Below are 18,352 nucleotides of genomic sequence, written 5' to 3' on the forward strand. Positions count from 1 at the left end.
GGGCTAAGCAAAAGGCCAAAAGGGGGGACTGTTAGGGGGGAATATAGAGGTACATTAAGAACTTATTGAAAGGGAATAGACTACTTAAAATATCCAAGCAGCCGTGCCTGCAAGTACAGTTAAAGGCCAGGCTGGACAGAGAGGAATCTGAACCTTGCACACCCTCAGAGCCTGTGACCATCAGCAAGGCCAGGCCGAACAGAGAGGAATGCAAATATGATAGATTAGGTGTCTTAGGTGTCAAACCGATGCCTTAGGTTGAAAAACAACCAAGATTGGGTCTGTTTATAGCAGATATAGAAAGAACAGATGGTCCTAGTTGAGATGGGAGGGAAGGTCTCCACCGGGGGTGAAAGTAGGGACAAATGATGCCTGTACTTTGTTACCTTTGTTACTAGAGAGATGTCTGTTTAATGTCAATCTATATGTTGACGAGATCGGAATCTGGAAACTGTTCTTGTACATGATCAATAATGTATAAATATGGTGAACACTTGTAATTTAGCAGAGTACTGTCTCAAGCTGTATTGAGATGGTGCTCTGCTTGCAATTGCTTGAATGAACAATTGAAACCTGTACCTGAGACTCCTATGGTCCGGTTATCAAAGACACCACAACACCAGTCTCAGATTCTACAGTATTTGATGACCCCTCAGATGAGGAGGACTTTGAGGGTTTTTGAATGAGAGGAACTGATATTGCCTTGATATGCCCCAACAGGCCAACACAAGGAAGCAACACCACGAAGTGGCTCGCGATATTCGGACTCTTGGGTGGACAACCTGGACCACCAGAGCCAGCCAACGAACTGTGACTAGATATTGCGGAATGCGGACAAGGTTAAAGCCCACAGTAAGACTGTGGCATGGGCCAAGGAAAATGGCAAAGCAGACCTTTTAGAAAAGAAGGAGTAAGACTGTTAGGTAAAGGATGGGATCTGAGGCAAAGTACTGATGTAGAAGAAGTAGCAGCAGTAAAGGTGTCAAAGGCAAATATAGAAGACGTAAGGGAAATGCAAGGGAAGGACCCCGCGCTAAAGTTAATCCGACAAGAACCCCAGATAGATGGCCCACAGAATGTAAAAGGGAAGAATAAGGTAATTTGGGAAGAGGCGTGGACAGACTTGGATTGCTGGGACTTTTCTGATATGAAAGTCCCAGGGAAATGTGGTAGATCCGGAAGCATTGGTAATGGCACAAATAGCCCAGTGCCCTAGTGGAAAATTGCAACAGAAATTAAATGACTGTAAGATTTGTGAATGCCCTGAAATGTCACCAATACCCGCCTCGGGACTTGTGGTAGGACTGCAGTACGATATCGATTTTGAATGTTATGTGAAGTTCAGAAAGGTATTGTTTAACCTGGATTCTATGTGGCCTCTTCAGTGTGATCATACCTCATCTAAAGTAGTTATTCAGAATCACGTTAGGAAACTATTAAAGCACTGGCATAGGAGAGCTCATGACAGGGACGGTCCGTCTAAAAAGTGTAGAAAAAGGTCAGTACTAGAAACCCTAACAGGATTAGTCACAGCAGGACTCGGAATAGTTAACTCGGCTGATCAGACAGCGTTGCATGGATATTTGACTCAGTTTCACCACCAGTTAAAGAAAATCATACTCCAGGGCACAGAAATAGGTAAACTATTCGATAAGCAATTTGGGATACCAGTAAATGCAACAGAAACAATTAAAAACATAACAGAAAATTCAGAAGTGGTCAGAAAATCTAGCCATGGCCCAAGGAGAAATTAATAGTGCGACCAATATTAATATTAATTATTAATATATAGAGACTGGTGGAAGTCTGTAGTTGAGACCACTATCATGGCCTTGCAATCGGGAAAGGCACCAATATGGGACAAGGGAGAGGATACCATCAATAACCATGCATGGCTCATCCCAATACCAAAGAATAAACACATCTGGTTGATTGGATATATAGCTCGAGACTGGGTAACAAACAGACAAGGTACACCCTCTCCTCCAGATGAGGAGAGTAACCTTTAAGGATGGGCACCCAATGTGGCACCGATGGAAAGCCCCAAACTGGGTAGGACAGAACGGTACTAATATTAGGGATCGATATAGCTAACCATCAGCTGGATTATGCCCATGGTTGGCTCTGTCCTTTAGTAAAGGAGGAATTGGAAATCGAACTAGCAGACACCCTCCCCTTGAGAATCTCGAAGCCCCCAAAAAAGCCTATTTGGCATAAATGATTTGATGATAATGGGCAGTGTAGTGGTGCATTGTCACCAGTAATAACTGGATGCTAGGAATCAACAAAACTGAGTGTAATTCATACCCAGAATCTATATGCGTGAATGGATGGGGTGACATGATGTTGAATAATACCATTCACTTACATGGGAGAGCGAAGCATGCCTGTCAATTTCCCAAATCTTCCATTTGATTGCCCACCTCTGTCACCAACCTTGAAGTTAGATTACATTAAATTGAATGCATTAATACAAAAAAGTAAGGATAAGATGTATCAGACCGACGTCTCAATTAAACAAAGTATAATCAAGATCCTGCCAGAACATACATGGTGGGAGTCATCCAAAGAAGTAATGGGTTCTCCTTGCACTTTGATCATTGTATGTGTTGTGTTGGGTATTCAGGCAATGGTGTTATTCTGTTTACATTGTCTGTATTTCTGAGTGAATTGAGATGTTCATTTTCTAAACCAGAGATTGTCTCACATGTACTGTAGGTTGTAATCATGCTACACCTAAAGCTAAAGTAGAATTTAGAATGAAATGTAACATGACGAATCATGTGTGTGTGATCCTACTCAGCCTAGCCTTGAGGATCAAAGGGGGGACTGTGATACCCAATAAAGGGTTATCCTAACAAGAACATGTCAGAAAACAGCTAATGCAGAGAGATGGGCCTGACCAGGGACTGCTGATCACATTTCTGAATGATTAAAAGCTTACTGGAAACTGTTTAACCACAAGATGTGGTATTTGCTGTGATATTGTCCTTTAACGAAATCACAACAGAATTAACCACATTCGGAGCTGGAGGTGTCCTCACCATGAGGTGGGGCCCATTGTGTCCTGTTGTGAAGAACAACACAAGAGATGAGTTAATCAACCAGCAGGATGGGCCCAAGAGATGAGTTAATCAACAGCATAATACCACTGATCAGCCGAATTCCAGGGGCTGTGGTTATGCACGAAGAAAGAAGGATAAAAGGAAGGCTGAAGGCTGGGCAAGGCAGGAGAATCCGGGACCAACACTCCAGAAGCAGACCCGAAGTTGGACTTCATGACCAAGTATCCCGCCAGCAGGCTTGATCAAGCTGAGGACAGACAGGTAATATCACACACGTAAGAGAGTATTTGGTTAATGTAATTGGGATATTTAGTGATTAAGCTACCTTTAGTAAAATTGTGATTGTTTAAGTGGAAACTTATGTGACCTGGTTGTTGCTCAATACCACTGTCAATTGCGTAGGACATGCTAGACACGGGTCAACATGAGTATATTCTGAGTGTGATGATGTTGCTCTGTGCTCTGGCATTAAGCCTCAGCTTCAGATTTCTGCTCATGGGCTTACTTTGCACCCTCTTCCTGATCTGGATGGTTTTGTGAATTTATTTTCCCTGGGGACTGTCGCATCTAAAAAACTCTTTTAGGTAAATGATTCCTATGTACATTGTGTCCTCAAACTCACCTTTATCTTCCAGGATATGGATATTTTAATTTCTTTTGTTGCTGTTTCACTGCATCAACATTGCTGCCTTTCTCTTGACTTAACTGAAGGCTACCCATTTGGGTAGTCATCATCTTCATCTGTTTACACGTGGCTTCATGTGCTCTGTGATACAGTTAACAGCCTGAGATATTGTGAACTTGACCCATCCAATTAGAGCTTTTTATACATCAGGGTGTGCAGAGCCCAAATAAGCTGATCTGCCAGCCTTTCATCTGTTTCCTTGAAATTACACTTGCTGGCTATATTTCACAATGTTGTTAAGAAATTATCAACAGGCTCTCTGGTTCCTACCTCGAGCTCTAAAATACATAGCGGCAGATCCGCTGGTTTGACGTTGGCAGGAGATGTATGCTGAACTTTTCAAAAATTTGTCTGGGTTTTTACTGTTATCCTCACTCGTTTCCTGGCCATTGAAAAGATCTAACCCTTTCTCTCCTGCCTGCCAAAGGATGTAACTGACCCTTTTCTCTTCACTAGTGTCTTTTAGGAAACTACTAAATTTAAATCTGCACTCTTGTTTAAGCTTCTCAAATGCCTCCGCACATCATCGGCCGGCCAATTCATCATGGGCTGGAACTGTGCATTCATTACTGTGGTGGCGGCCATTTCATTTTCACAGAATTCACTCAGTTTTTTTTCTCTCTCTGGCACTAATTCAGGCTGATTTTTCTCAATCTAATTCAGCATTTATTTCATTTACAATGCTTGAATTTTACTCACAAACACCTGCTGACACTATTTTCTGTCTTGTGGTTTCCAGAGCTTCGAAATAATCACAATTTTAGAAATAATTGCTGGAGCTGACATCAAATATATTGCTCAGACCTCACCACGTGTTGCAGAACGTTATATTGTTAGTTTGGTACACAGACTTCAGTGCAGTAGTGCATGACATAAACCCTGGATATTTATGTATACATGTGCAAAACAATAGAATTCAAGTCCTTTTCAAAAAATATCGCAATTTAACAGAGTATGCGAAGACCATGTTATTTACCAGTTGGAAGTGAGAGCAAGTCTGCTATTTTAAAATTTATTTTATTTCAAAATTTGTTATTATTCATCAATCTCAGCCATTTATATTTTAATTTCAAACAACAGGCTCTGAGAATGAAAAAAGAAAGAGGCATACTGAGGAAGGGAGAGAGAGAGAGAGAAAGAGAAACAGAAAGAGGAAGACCACTTCAACATACAGGGAAAAGTAGAGAAACACATGCAAGAGGTGTATATAAAGAGAATGAAACTTACTGAGAAAGAAAGGTAGAAAAACAAATATAGCAACGAAAGTATGTGAGACAGCAATGAGGAAAAAGGAGAATGAAAAAATGGAAAACAAATGGAAAGACAATGAAAGGAATTAGAACAAAAGGCAAATAAAGATGCTTGAAAGAAGAAAGAGACTTTTTTTTACCTTTATCCATAAGATTTCAACTAGTAACTTGAACAAACAAGCTATCATTTCTGCTTTGATGATTAACCTGAGCTAACCAGGAACCATAAATTTTTATATAATTATAATTATTAGAAACATACGACTTGTGTAGCTTCTCATCAAAAAAACTCAAATAGTATTGTCACCCTTTGATGCTCAGGGGAAAACCTCAGAAAGGTTGAGGCATTTTTGTGATTAAAATGTTAGTTTAAATGTGATTATCTGACCCATGGGCTATGCGGTAAATGTAATGTACACTTGTAGATTTCATTAAGATATTCTGCATATCAGCGAAAGGTCATGTTCTACAATTTCCTCTCCATACAATCATAATGAAGCATCAAATCTTTTTGCTATGAGGGCTATAAAAGATTATAAAGAGCAGTTCAATGTAAGATTATTTTCTTCAACATCCTCAGAAACTCCAGTCCAAATTGGCTTTTCGTGTGCCACGAGCTTATTGAGTCTAATGTTCTGAAGTTTTAAATGCTTCAACTGATCAGAACCTCTGACAATTAATTGATGACGTAATCTGCAACCACACTTGTTTTTGTTACATTAATAGTATATTAGTGAGAGTTCCTGATGCAGGACATTGTTTTGAACACAGAGACTTTCAATAAACATTTACCAGAAACAATTTTTATTTGAATGAACATTTGCTTCATTGGCATCTTTTCAATGCCCTGGACCATTCCTTTACTTCTCAGTTCCAAGCATCACCATCTCAAGGGCAACCAATAAAGTCATAGAGTCATTTACGGCAAATGAGGAGGCCATTCAGCCCATGAAGTCCAGGTCAGACCCCTGCTTGATCTCCGTAGCCTTGCAAGTTTATTTCTTGCAAGTGCCTATCCAATTTCCTTTTGAAATCTTTAATTGTTTCCGTTTCCACCATCTTTGTGGGCAGCGAGTTCCAGGTCATTACCACTCGCTGCATAAAAGGATCTTCCTCACATTCCCCATGTAGCTCTTGCCCAAAATCTTAAATAAGTGTCCCCTTGTCCTTGTCCCATCAGCCAATGGGAAGAGTTTTTTTCTTGACTACCATATCTAAGCCCGTCATACTCTTGTCCACTTCTATTAAATTTCCCCTCAACCTCCTTTGCTCCAAGGAAAACAACCCCAGCTTTTCAAAACTAACCTCGTAACTAAAATCCAATGTTGGCCTTTCTAACAATGCTCACATCCCATGAATGAATGATAAAAAATACACAGCACCTAAAGGTATACAGTGGATTATTCCTAATACCCACCTGGAATTTCCTCAGATGTCGTTTACCGAAGTTATGGTGGAAGCTTGATGGAAATGTTGGTGAAGCGGTACAAAAAGTCCTTCATTGCATTTCTGGTACTAAAATAAGTGCCCCAAAATTCAGTATCCTTTCAGAATCTTCTAACTGAGCTTCTGGAGGTTGTAACTTGAACACCTTTGTCTATAGGGGGAGCTCTGTTGCAAAACTAATAGTTGAGGCAAGGAAACTACAGAATAGAGACAGCTGTTTTTATATTGGTAGATTTCATAAAGTTCGATGAATGAAAAATCCTAAAAGGCCAGTAGACCTCCGTGCCTGAATTTCTGATACGCATTCCCACATGAAGTTCCATAACAAGAGCACATTTTCTCAAAATCTACCTCATTCTGTCAAAGCAGACTTTCAACAGTACAAAGGAGTTCTCCTCTCCAGGCAAGCAATTTGTCGTAAATCAATTTTCCTTTACAAATTAAAGAGTGTGAATTGCAGTCTTCTGACTTTGATGGATTTTACCTTTGTCTGGTCACTTGACTTGCATATCAAATAGTCTGGTTCTGACAACAACCCTTTGCAATCATTATGCATCTGTATGCTTCACACGCATCCAATTTTTCAAAGCCAGCAGAGAAATTTTGATATAATTAACAAATTACAACTTTCCATTAGTGGGTTGGCTGGACTAGATAATCCCTCCCCCCACAGAAACACATACACAAACACACACACACACAAAATCTTACATACATCCCTGAACAGTATATGTGTAATGCTTTAATTCATGTTTCCTTCCCCCACTCAATGACAAAATGATTGCTTTGAGGGACAAGCAAAGAGGATTTCATTTTAAATTCTCAAATTATTGGCCCATCTAAAATTTTATTTGAAACGCATACAATACAGGGATGTTATTGTTTGAAGCGAGGCAAGGCATTGGATCCATTCCAGGAACATTTAAAGTAAAAACGCTCAGCCGTAGCTCTAAGAGAACAGGGAAAGGAGTGAAATTTATGATCAAAAGCATGAAAGTGATCACAAATCCCTTTAAACATAAGGATCCCTGTTTATTTTTAATAGTGGAATATATTAATATAGGTTGCATTTTTAAGCTTACTAGTGTAGGGCTCAGTCGAAAAGAATGAGACATGGAGGTCTGCTAATCTCTCTTTCAGCGCCATTATTCTCAGGAGATGCATCTGTAAGCAGGAGGTTGTAACACGGGCGCAGCAGCCATTCAGAATATGCCCAAGATAATCAAGAATGTAGTGAGTTTGTCATGGTCGGAATATACTATTACTGGAAGACATTTGTAACTTTGCCAAAGATTTAAAAAATGTTTGTTAACATCAACAGGACTGTTGGGGCTTTTCAGTGTACTTTAAGATAAATGCTCAGTATTGCTGCAGTACTTGAACTGCCAACAAAGCTTTAAGGAAACACATGGAATTAAATTAGGCCATGTGCATCCACTTTTCAGGTACTTCACATTTATATGAGACTCAAAAATGGGATCTGGGTTGTGCATGCACATAGGAAGTGCGAAGGGCACCATCCTGGTAAAGGAGCTTGCGTGTGTATGCCTAACGATTGCCATCGGCATACAGAGCAGTGAGGTGATAGAAACATCGAAACATGGAAAATAGGAGCAGGGGTAGGTCATTCAGACCTTTGAGCCTGCTCCACCATTCGATATGATCATGCTGATCCTCTATCTCAATGCTGTACCCCTGTGCTCTCCCCATGCTGCTTGATGCTGTTAGGGTCCAGGAATTTATCTATTTCCTCCTTAGGTATATTCAGTGACTTGGCCTCCACAGCCTTCTGTGGTAGAGAATTCCATAGGTTCACCACCCTCTGAGTGAAGAAGTTTCCCCTCACCTCGGTCCTAAATGGTCTACCCCGTATCCTGAGACTGTGACCCCTTGTTCTAGACCCCCCAGCCAAAGGAAATATCCCTGCATCCAGTCTGTCCATCCCTGTCAGGATTTTATATGTTTCAATGAGATCCCCTCTCATTCTTCTAAACTCCAGTGAATACAGACCTAGTCGGCCCAATCTCTCCTCATACGACAATTCTACCATCCCAAGAATTAGTCTGGTGCACTCCCTCTATGGCAAGTATATCTTTTCTTAGGTAAGGAGACCAAAACTGCACACAATACTCCAGGTGTGGTCTCACCAAGGCCCTGCATAGCTGGAGTAGGACATCTTTGCTCCTGTACTCAAGTCCTCTTGCACTGAAGGCCAACATACCATTTGCCTTCTTAACTGATTGCTGCACGTGCATACTTAGTTTCGGTGATTGGCGTACAAGGACATCCAGGTCCCTTTGTACATCAACATTTGCCAAGCTATCACCATTTAAATAATACTCTGCCATTCTGTTTTTCCTACCGAAGTGGATAACTTCACACTTATCCACATTATACTGCCTCTGCCATGTATTTGCTTACTCACTCAACCTGCCTAAATCTCCTTGAAGCCTCTTTACACCCTCCTTATCGCTCGCATTCCCACCAAGTTTGGTGTAATCAACAAACTTGGAAAAATTACATTTGGTCCCCTCATCCAAATCATTGATATATATTGTGAATAGCTGGGGCCCAAGCACTGATCCCTGCAGTACCCAACTAATCGCTGCATACCACTCCGAAAAAAATTTGTTTATTCCTACTCTCTGTTTCCTATCTGCTAACCAATTCTCAATCCATGCCAACATATTGCCCCCAATCCCATGTGCTTTAAATTTACACACTAACCTCTTATGTGGGACTAATCAAGTTTTCTGAAAATCCAAACACACTCCATCCACTGGTTCTCCCTTATCTATTCTGCTAGTTATGTCCTCAACAAATTCCAGCAGGTTTGTCAAACATGATTTCCCTTTTGTAAATCCATAATGACTTTGTCTAATCCCGTTGATATTTTCTAAGCATCCCTTTATCAAATCCTTTATAATAGACTCAAGCATTTTCCCTACTACAGATGTTAGGCTAACTGGTCTGTAATTCACTGTTTTCTCCCTCCATCCTTTATTAAATAGTGGGGTTACATTTTCCACCCTCCAATCTGCTGGGACTGTTCCAAAATCTATAGAATTTTGGAAGGTGACAAACAACGCATGCACAATTTCCATGGCCACCTCCTTTAGTACCCTGGGATGTAGATTATCAGGCCCTGGGGATTTATTGCCTTCAGTCCCATTTATTTATCCAGCACTATTGTTTTAGTAATAGTGATTTCCTTCAATTCCTCCTTCTCACTAGACCCTTGGTTCTCTCATATTTCTGGGAAGTTATTTGTGTCTTCCTCCATGAAGACAGAACTAAGGTAGCTCTAAGTTAACCCTGCCATTTCCTTGTTCTCTATTATAAATTCTCCTGCAAACTGTAAGGGACCTACATTTGTCTTCACTAATCTTTTTCTTTTTACATATTTACAGAAGCTTTTACAGTCCGCTTTTATGTTCCTTGCAAGCTTCTTATACTCTATTTTCCCCTCTTAATCAATATCCTTGGTCGTTGGTAAGATTTTAGAGTCCATTATTAAGGATGAGATTTCAGAATACTTGGAAGTGCATGGTAAAATAGGGCAAAGTCAGCATGGTTTCATCAAGGGGAGGTCATGCCTGACAAATCTGTTAGAATTCTTTGAGGAGGTAATGAGTAAGTTAGACAAAGGAGAGCCAATGGATGTTATCTACTTGGACTTCCAGAAGGCCTTTGACAAGGTGCCGCACAGGAGGCTGCTCAATAAGATAAGAGCCCATGGTGTTAGAGGCAAGGTACTAGCATGGATAGAAGATTGGCTGTCTGGCAGGAGGCAGAGAGTGGGGATAAGGGTATGGCGGCCAGTGACTATTGGAGTTCCGCAGGGGTCAGTGTTGGGACCACAACTTTTCACTTTATACATTAATGATCTAGATGAAGGAACTGAGGGCATCCTGGCTAAGTTTGCAGATGTTACAAAGATAGGTGGAGGGACAGGTAGTATTGAGGAGGCGGGGAGGCTGCAGGAGGATTTGGACAGGTTAGGAGAATGGGCAACGAAGTGGCAGATAGAATACAACGTGGGGAAGTGTGAGGTCATGCACTTTGGCAGGAAGAGTAGAGGCATAGACTATTTTCTAAATGGGGAGAGAATTCAGAAATCTGGAGTGCAAAGGGACTTGGGAGTCCTGGTCCAGGATTCTTTTAAGGTTAACTTGCAGGTTGAGTCGGTTGTTAGGAAGGCAAATGCAATGTTGGCATTTATTTTGAGAGGACTAGAATATAAAAGCAGGGATGTACTGCTGAGGCTTTATAAGGCTCTGGTCAGACCACATTTAGAATATTGTGAGCAATTTTGGGCCCCGTATCTCAGGAAGGATGTTCTGGCCCTGGAGAGGGTCCGGAGGAGGTTCATGAGAACGATCCCAGGAATGAAAGGCTTAACATATGAGGAACATTTGAGGACTCTGGGTCTATACTCGATGGAGTTTAGAAGGATGAGGGGGGATCTGATTGAAACTTATAGAATACTGAAAGGCCTGGATAGAGTGGACGTGGGGAAGATGTTTCCATTAGTAGGAGAGATTAGGACCCGAGGGCACAGCCTCAGAGTAAAGAGAAGACCTGGAGGCCAGGTCATTGAGTGTATTTAAGACCGAGATAGATAGGTTCTTGATTGGTAAGGGGATCAAAGGTTACGGGGAGACGGCGGGAGAATGGTGTTGAGAAACTTATCAGCCATGATTGAATGGCGGAGCAGACTCGATGGGCCAAATGGCCTAATTTCTGCTCCTATGTCTTATCCTAGTCCTGCTTTGCTGAATGCTAAATTGCTCTCAATCCTTAGGCTTGCTATTTTATCTAGCAACTTTATATGACTCCTCTTTGGATCTAATACTATTCTTAATTTCTTTGGTTAGCCATGGTTGGTCCACTTTTCCATTTGTGTTTTTGTGCCAGAAAGGATTGTATAACTGTTGCAATGCATTCATTCATTCCTTAAATACTAGCCATTGTCTATCCACCATCATGCCTTTTAATGAATTTCCCCAATCTATCTTAGTCAATTCATGCCTCATACCTTCCTTGTTTCCTTTGTTAAGATTTAGGACCCCAAGGGAGAATTTTTCCTATGGCAGGCAGGCTGGGCGGGAGCGGGCGGGGGTGGCCGTGATCGGCTGCGTGGCGCCATTTTACGTGGGCGGGCCGATTAAGGCCTGCCCAGCGTAACGCACAGCCAGTAGCGCTCAGCGCTGCCTGTGCAGACAGGGGGGAGGAAGGAGAGTTGAGGCCTGCGCTCTTTCGTGCATGAGCGCGAAAGAGTGCAGCAATCTCCCTGAGGCACGGAGCTGCCTCAGGGAGATTAAGTAAATAATGAAACTTCTTTGAAAATAAAAAATGTATTTAAACATGTCCCCTCAAGTGACAGTGTCACATGAGCTGGGACGTGTTTATGGAGTTTGCAAAATTTATTTAATTATTTTATAAAACCTTCAGGAAACCTCATCCTGCCGGTGGATGAGGTTTCCTGAAAAACGCGAAGGCCGCTTTAAGGTTGGATGGGCAGTGGTGTTAATAAGTTAAATCACTTTTTTAATGGCCTTAATAGTCCGTTGACAGTTCAGTGGATGCGCAGCCGCCTCCGGCACCTGCCCGCCGAACGAAATATTGAAATGACGCGGGATGACTTTGGGACGCACGCCCGATGTCGTCTTACGTCATTTTACATGTCAGCGTGTCGGGCCCACCCCCACACGCCAACAGCAATATTCTGCCCCTAATTTCAGATCGGACTACTTCACTTTCCATCCTAATGAAGAACTCTATCATGTTGTGGTCACTGCTCCCTGAAGGATCCTGGCACAACAACATTATTAATTAACCACTTCTCATTGCACAATACCATATCCAGCATAGCCTGTTCCCTAGTCAGTTCCTCGACATACTGGTCTAAAAAACTATTTGGTACACACTCCAGGAATTCATCTGCCACAATATTATTGCTAATTTGGTTTGCCCAGTCTATATGTAGATTAAAGTCGCCCATAATTACTGTAGTGCTCTTGTTACATGCATCACTAATATCCTGTTTAATGCCATCCTCTACCTTGTCATTACTGTTTGGAGATCTATAGACAACTCCCACTAATATTTTCCACCCCTTGTTGCTTCTTAGCTCCACATCTAGATTTTCTGAGCCAATATCCTCTCTCACTGTCACACTGATTTCACCCTTAACTAATAGCGCCACACAACCTTCCTTTCCTTTTTGCCTGTATGTCCTAAAAATCAAGTACCCTTAGACATTCAGTTCCCAGCCTTAGTCACCCTGCAGCCATGTTTCCATAACCACAATCACATTGTACCCATTTACATATATTTGCGCTGTTAATTCATCCACCTTATTGCGAATACTCCATGCATTCGGCTACAGTGCCTTTAGACTTGTCTTTTTAACATTTTTATACATCTTAGTTTGTGCTATGGTCCTATTTGCTGCTAGCCCTTGTTTCCTCTGCCTTCCACTTTTGCTTTCTACTTTTCTATCTTTCATTTCTGTCTTTGTTTCCCTTTCTTGTGTCTCCCCGCTCAGATTCCCATCCCCCTGCCAATCTTGTTTAAACCCTGCCCCACAGCACTACTGAATACCCCTGTGAGGATATTGGTCCTGGTCCTGCTGGGGAGCAACCCATCCAGCTGGCACAGGTCCCATCTTCCCCAGAATTGGTCCCAATGCTTCAGGAGTATAAATCCCTCCCTCCTACACCATCTCTGCAGCCAAGTACTCATCTGGTCTATTCTCCTATTCCTGATCTCGCTAGTAAGGGGCATTGTGAGTAATCCTGAGATTACTATCTTTTGAGGTCCTGCTTTTTAATTTATTTCCTAGCTCCCTATATTCCGCTTTAAGGACCTGATCTCTCTTTTTACCTATGTCATTGGTACCGATATGTACCATAACCTCTGGTTGTTCCCCCTCTCCCTTCAGATGTGATATCAGTGTACAAGTTAGTTTGAAGCTACCACTGTTATTTTTGAACCACATACTCCAGTCAGTGCCCTGCCTTAATTTCACATAGCAGAACACAGCATTAAAAGGAATGAAGGATTCCTGACCAACACTATTTAAAGGGATCATGGACCTGAGTTTTCAGGATGGTGGAGGCTCGGCCTCTGACAGCCGAAGAGTCGGGGGCGAGGAACACTCCAGCAGGCCTGATGCCATTTCAAGCTCTAAGGAGCGTTGATTAGCATAAGGCAGGGCTTTCACCCATCACCAGGAGGGAGTCCCGCCTTAGAGAGCTGCCGGCCAATCAGATTGGCCGTCAGCTCCCCAGTCCCTCCAGGAACAGTGCAGCAACAGTCAGAGAAGGCACTGCAGGTAGCCGCCTGGAACTAAGTGCCGGGAACTGGATGAAAGGTAAGTGGCAGGGGTTTCAGGGTGGGAAGGTTAGGGAAGGCCTCAGGAGTCACCAGGAGGGCGATCGGGGTCCCAGGGGATAGGCCAGTGGAGAAGGGAGGCTGCACCCCAGTCAGAAGAGGGCTTCTGATCAAAGCGGCTCCCACCGCCTTCCTGCCTGAGATCCAACTTTTTTCATTTTCGGGTTTGCCTCCCAATCTGTCATCCACCCACCAGCTTAAAAATTAAGGCTGGGTGGGAAAAGGCCCTTATTTATTATTATTAAGTGGCCTTTTAAGGGCCTTAATTGTGGCAACGGCAGACTTCCTGTCCGAGGCCCTGCCCGCCCCAGTGTACAATCAGCTACCGGGGTTGGCGGGGTAGGGGGGTGGTGACAGAAAGCATAAAATTCTGGCCATGAAATTCTTACAGCTAAATTGCTGAATTATTTCTTCCTATTACTCGTGCAATTGTACATAAACTTGGAGCTTTCCTGTACTTGGGTAAAGTTTGAATAGTCTACAGGGAGTGCTGGGTCTTGTGAGAAGGTAGATCTGCTGACCCCCGCCCCCATCCTCCCTCCAGGAAAATGAATCAGTGGCAGGATGGTGTTGGAGAACTAGCACACCAGCTAGCAGCATGGAGTTCTCTGTCCGCCCACCTCCACACTCACCCCCAGTTGGCCTAAAATCCTGTCCCTGGTCATTAGAGGAAATAATGGTTGTCATCGCCTGCTAGGTAAGTAGCTGAGAAGCAAGAGCATAAGGAGGAGGAATAATTGCAATAATAAATGGAGGAACAGGAACAGAAAGAGGCAAGGAGGCTACAGGAAGCATTGACAGCTGCTTTCTGTCTGCACTCTGCCTGGTCACATTATTCAGGAGTAATATCATTAACCTCAGCCACTCTCCTCACACTCAGTTCCGCACTCCTTACTTTTCTTCTATCACTGACCATCACATTGTCCTCTTTCTGACAATGCAAAAATAAAACCCATTGCATTCAAATCCAATTTTATAAATTTACATATTAAATAATGCATACAAAATCAAACTAATCGCCCTCACACAATCACTTTGTGCCTGTGTTCTGAGTGCCATTGTCTATCTCAGTGATCCTACATGGTGCTTCCCCAATGGCTGCAGAGTGGCTTTTGGAAGAATGCTAACCTTCAGTTGAGGAGGCTGCAGATGGTCTTGGAAGACAACCTCAAAAAGCTCACGGCCTAGAAGGCTTGGGTGCAGACTACATAATCTCAGCCTGGGCTGCAACAATCTGGGCTGATTGGCTGACAGGCAACAGTGAGGATGTTGGTGGAGATGGGAACAAGAACTCCATCATCCTGAGAAAGGAAGGCAGGTTAAATTTCCATGGCATCACTGCCACTCTCCCAGGATGGTGCCTCAGCAATGCTGCAGATTTGTTGGATAACATCAGGTTGAAGGAATTCTGTCATGCCCTGGAAGCCTATTGAATAGTGATATCCAGAACCATGATGGCAGCAGTCTAGGCTTCTACTGCAACATTCAAATCTTTGATGGAAGCAGTTTGTGCTAGAATGGAAGCTGTGCATCATGGCCTCCATGGATGCCCTCAATGGAAATCACATGTTTGAAATAATGAGCTCCAAGCTCTGCACAAAGCCCAGTGCTAAGTTTGAACTAGACTTCTACATGGTCCTTGACGTTAAGCAGAGACTTTCTTCAGGCTTTCTAGTGCATCAAGCATTTTGTTATGTACGCCCATCAGTCTTCTTCTGCAGCTTGGCCCATTGACATCCTCACCTGAGTCTTCTGCAGACTAGTATGCACCCACCTTCTGCTGAGCTGGCACCTACACTATCCTTTCCCCCAGTGAGGAGACACTTGTGCCCAGTGTCTCCTCACATATAGATCCCTCCTATAAATTTGTATCATGTCAGACTCTGAGCTGATTGCTGTGAGTTTAAGATGGATTGAAGGTGCCTCTTCATCTTCACTATTGTCTTCCTGCTCTTGAATATCTGAAATGAAAATGGTGGGCTGTGGTGATGGCAGAGAAGAAAGTAAGAAGTATTTATTTACTCCATCTGCAGCTTGAAAATCAGAAGAGATTGTGGGATGTTGGTGCAGTGGGGTAAGAGAAGGAAGATTAGGTATGTAGAAAGCCTTATCATCAATCCTTCAGCGCCACCAGAGGCCACAGCCTCAGTGATGCCCTTTCTCATAATGGCAAATAATGTCTCCACTATGGACATTAAAATATCAAGGCACCGTTATTCTCCTCCAGTTATTTGCCCCTTGCCTCCTGTTATGCACCACCTTCTTCTCCTGCAAGAAAGAATGAAGTGTGTCAGTGAGTGCCCGACAATATATTTCATTGATGTGGTTGTAGTTGGGAGGGTGTTGGTTCCAGAATGGTGTCTCGAAAAGAAGTCTTCATAATCTTCAGTAGGTTAACAGCAAGTCTTTATTAGTCATTGTAACTCTCTCACTCACTTTTCCAGAACCGCTCAACCCAGTTCAGGATTGCAGGGAGTCGGAGCCTATCTCGACAGGCAATGGCTGCTAGGCGGGGTACACTCAGGATGGGGTGCCAGTCCATCAACTTTTGTAACTATATACATATATACAGTAAAGAGTACAGGCAAGGAGCTATCTCCATGCTTTGGTCTTAATCCATCTCTGCTCAACACCACATTGATCCTAGGTCTCGGTCATATACCTTCTTACATCACTGTGTGGGTGATACTATACTCAGTTCCAAATTAACCCTATGTGCTAGACACCACCCCCCCATATTTTATTACACCTCCCCCCAAGCCTTTATCCAACGTATATGAAGTTATACTAGTTAACTTCATGTCTTACATTGTTATCAGTCTCATGCATTTACATTGTTGTTACCACATTATTACTATTACTACATTATCGTGCTATAATATTATCACTACCCCATCTCCCCCCTTCAAGTCCTTGAATTTACAGGTTCAGGCCTTATACCGCTTTCATATGTTGTCTGCTGTTCTGTTGGAGGAGTTGCAGGCTCTGTTAGTTCTGGTTCTTGCTGTTGGCTTGGAGGTTGGACTGGTTTTCGGGTATGCTTTCATTCTTTTCTTCCAATACTCAGGGGGGTGGTGCCAAATTTTGATGTGCAGGAGCTCTAAGAAAATGTATTGGCCATATCATTTCTAAATCTACTATTACGTTATGTTCTTATGTATTAATCATTTGAGTCCCTAAAAGCCAGTAAAACTATCCCCCCACTGCCACCGACCTATTTCTCACCCATCCCTCCAATAACTCTCAAACCCCCCGCCCACTCCCCAGCCCCCACCACCTACCCCCAACCTCCCAGTCCACCCCAACCCCCTCTAACCTCCTCCCCAACCCTCCCCCATCCTTTCCAACGCCCCCAATCCCCTCCCCCAACATTCCCCTCCCCCTCACCACCCCCACACCCCCCAGGCCCCACCTCTCCACCCCACCAACAGCCCCCTCCCCACTCCCCCAAACTCCCGAATCCCCCAACCTCCCCAGCAGCAGCACAGCAACGAGTGAAATTTACCAGACAGGCCACCTTCAAAACGTCAGAGCTCTAGCCTGAGAGTTCCTGTTTTATTTTCAGCCAGCTTGTCAGGTCCTAAACTCTGGCTGCTCAACATGAATGACAGAAACTCAGCATAAAACAGGCTTGTCCAACCTTTTCGCATGGGGTGGCCAAATTTCCTTTCTTTTTCTCCCTCAAGAGCTGATGAGCAAATTTCAGAGCGAGAAGGTTGGGCATAACTTTAAACTGAATTTCAAAAATGTTCAGGTATTAAGAAAAGAGACAAATGCATTGTTTTATATATTCCTTCATGGGAGTTGGGCATCGCTGGCTAGGCCAGCATTTATTGCCCATCCCTAATTGCCCTTGAGAAGGTGGTGGTGAGCTGCCTCCTTGAAACACCGCAGTGCATGTGCTGTAGGTACACCCACAGTGCTGTTAGGGAGGAATTCTGACCCAGCAATAGTGAAGGAACGGTGATATATTTCCAAGTCAGGATGGTGAGTGGCTTGGAGGGGAGCTTCCATGTGGTGGTGTTCCCATGTGTCTGCTGCCCTTGTCCTTCTAGATGGTAGTGGTCATGGTTTAGAAGGTGCTATCGAAGGACCCTTGATGAATTCCTGCAGTGTATCTTATAGGTGTTATGTACTGCTGCTACTGTTTCTCGGTGGTGGAGGGAGTGAATGTTTGTGGAAGGGATGCCACTCAAGCAGGCTGCTTTGTCCTGGATGGTGTCAAGCTTCTTGAGTGTTATTGGAGCTGCACTCATCCAGGCAAGTGGAGACTATTCCATCACACTCATGACTTGTGCCTTGTAGATGGTGGACAGGCTTTGGGGAGTCAGGAGGTGAGTTATTGCTGCAGGATTCCTAGCCTCTGGCTTGCTCTTGTTGCCACAGTATTTATATGGCTAGCCCTAACCAACTCCTCTTCACCATGGACATCCAATCCCTCGACATCTCAATCCCCCACCAGGATGGTCTGAGGGTTCTCAGCTTCATCCTTGAACAGAGGCCCGAAC

The sequence above is a fragment of the Cetorhinus maximus genome, chromosome 16 (genome assembly GCF_964194155.1).
Source record: "Cetorhinus maximus chromosome 16, sCetMax3.hap1.1, whole genome shotgun sequence".
Classification (NCBI taxonomy): Eukaryota; Metazoa; Chordata; class Chondrichthyes; order Lamniformes; family Cetorhinidae; genus Cetorhinus; species Cetorhinus maximus.